General features: G+C 35.8%; 1 protein-coding gene across 5 annotated transcripts in view; it reads right to left on the bottom strand.

Annotated features, from left to right (window-relative positions):
- ZFP2 (ZFP2 zinc finger protein) overlaps positions 1–2,636 on the bottom strand; it is a 33,791-nt gene that overhangs the window by 12,433 nt on the left and 18,722 nt on the right. The gene's annotated exons all lie outside the window — the stretch shown is intronic.

Raw genomic sequence — 2,636 nt, 5'->3', positions numbered from 1 at the left:
AAACTAAAAGAGCAACAACTAGTGAGCTAAAACTAAGTATATGTCTTCCAAATTAGCATGAAAGGCAAGGGGAATAAAAAAAAAAAAATCACATAAAACAAACAAACAAAAACCCAGATAGTATTACCAAAGAAAAGGTAAACATTTCTATTAACCCAAGAAATATCTGTTAAATTCGGTCAAAAAACCAAATTATAGATCATCAATAAAGGATACTCTTGAAACAGGCCTCAGAATAGTTGAAAGTTAAAAGATAAGCAAAAATATGCCATATAAATGCAAACAAGCAAATCAAAGACTAATAAATATCAAAAAGATAATACCAGACCAAAAATATTTCCTAAAAAAGAATTAAACAGTATAAAGAGTCACTAAAGATAAAGCCAGAAACAACAATTAAAACACCCTGGTCATGAACCCTTATGTTCCAAATAAAAGATATAAAGCAAGCAATACAGGATATGAAAGAAGATTAAAGAAATACAGAAAATATGAGTAAAACTGTCAGAAATATAAAAGAAATAGGAAGTCCTGAATATACATTTTAGTACTTAACAAAGCAAATATAAACAAAAAAAATATAAAATCACTGAAGGATATAATTAGTACAATTAAGTGCATATAGGTAAAGTCCACATCTTGTTTATATTGAAAAACCCTGTTCAAGTGCTCATGGAATACAAAAACTTAACCATGTATTAGGTGACAAAGAAAACCTCAATAAATTGGCAAAATAGAGCAAGAGAAAATGAAACTATCATGAAAAAACAGACTACAAAACAACACTTTAGTAAAATAGAAATTAAAAATCCAAAATTCAAGAAAACTAAAAAATATTCAGTACAGAGTAAAAATAATATGACATAGCTAACATATATTGTTAAACCAAAATAAAGAAAATGAATGAATTATTCTACTAAAGCTAAAAAAGAAATACCTAAAGAAAGCATAAATGAAGAATAAATAAGTTAAAAGCAGAAATGAATATATTCACAAGTGATACTCCTACTCCTGAAAAAAGTAAAAACCGTATGTCCCCAAAGAAATTAAGGAAACCCAAAAAGTAGGAGTGGGAAAGTGAAAATAAGCACAGATAAAGAGCAAAGCACTAAAAAACTTAAGAGAATTCTTTGCTCAAAGGTCAAATTACAGCCAAAGTGGCGGATCCTGTTCCAGATAGGATGGAGTAAGCACATTCCACCCTGTCTCTCCCACAGAGCACCTGAACAGAAAGCATGAAGCAGTCATTTGAGGACTCTGAAAAATAAATAGTAGCAGGTGAATTGAGGAGGAAGACTATTGAACCAGTGGTGAGATTACCTTTTTTGTTTTCCTCAGCTATCCCCTGTACTAAACAAACCTGAAAACAGGCCCTGAGGCAGAAGAAGGCAGGAGAGCTTCTCCAGGAAAAGCTCTCTAGGTCTGGTTCATGGAGCAGGAAAAGGACCTCTAATGCTTAGAGAGGGGAGGGGAAATTGCCTGATTTTTTTTCTTTTCTTCATCTATTGCACCCCAGCACCTAAGCAATCCTCTGGTGGTTGCAATGATAGTGGCACTGAGAACTGATAGGAGCCCCAAACCATGAGAAGAGGGGACCCTCCTCAACAAGCAAAGGATCTGTTCCCAAGAGGTTGGCGAGAAGCCCCATTTCCATCTTCTCTCGCTGTCCTGCTGCAGCTTGGCTCTGGCTGCAGGCAGTCCCTGGAAGTCACTGCGGAGTGGGGCAACTAAAGCCCCTGCGTTGTGGCCGGAGGATTGAAAAGGGAGCCACCGGGAAGCTGAAAGTACTGAGGACACAGCGAGGGAAGAACTTGGGAAAGTGACCCTGAACGTTATTTCTGCCCTTACAAAACTTGTAGTTTAGTAAGAGGAAGAAGGGCAATCAACATAAGTGAAATACTTAGTATTTAAGTGGTAAACCTTATGGGAGAACAATCAAAGCAATGGAATGGATACAGCTAACACGATGGGTGAGAAGAAAGGTTTACGATTTTAATAGGGTCATCAGGAAAGGCCTCACTGAAAAGGTGACATTTAAACAAAGACTTTAAGGGGCTAAGAGAGGGCATTATAGGAATATCTAAGTGAAAACTTCCCAGACAGGGAGGAAAAGCCAGTGCCAAGGCCCCAAGGGCAGCAGTGGGCCTGACCTGTTTAGGGAAGAACAAACTTTTTGGATACTTCTATATTTATTAGAGTCTTTTAGATCAGTTTTCCTACTAATGGAAGCAGAGATGTATGCATATATTAAACATCAGAGAGACTCATGTTAGCATGAAGATGAATAAGGACTCTGTAACAGTATATAAATTCTGTGTGTGTATGTTTGCACATGCATATGTACATATATATTTACACAGACACACACATATATACATAAACAGGCAGTTACCCAGGACATCTCTGAGAATGATTCAAAATCATGTATAAAACACAAACAATAAGCTTCTTGGAGAGCTAAAAATATAGAATCCCCAACTATATTTTGTGTATAATCTTTGATAATAGATTTCCAATACTTTATACATGTTCTTAACTTTTGTTTGTTTCCTTCATAACTGAACATCAACTGATTTAAGTCTAATGGCCACTGATTACAGGCTAAAAGTTCACTGCTTCCCATATTTCTAATAAAT

This window comes from Propithecus coquereli, unplaced genomic scaffold (genome assembly GCF_000956105.1).
Source record: "Propithecus coquereli isolate 6110/MARCELLA unplaced genomic scaffold, Pcoq_1.0 Scaffold308, whole genome shotgun sequence".
NCBI classification, from domain to species: domain Eukaryota; kingdom Metazoa; phylum Chordata; class Mammalia; order Primates; family Indriidae; genus Propithecus; species Propithecus coquereli.
This window is presented reverse-complemented; position numbering and strand designations above follow the sequence as displayed.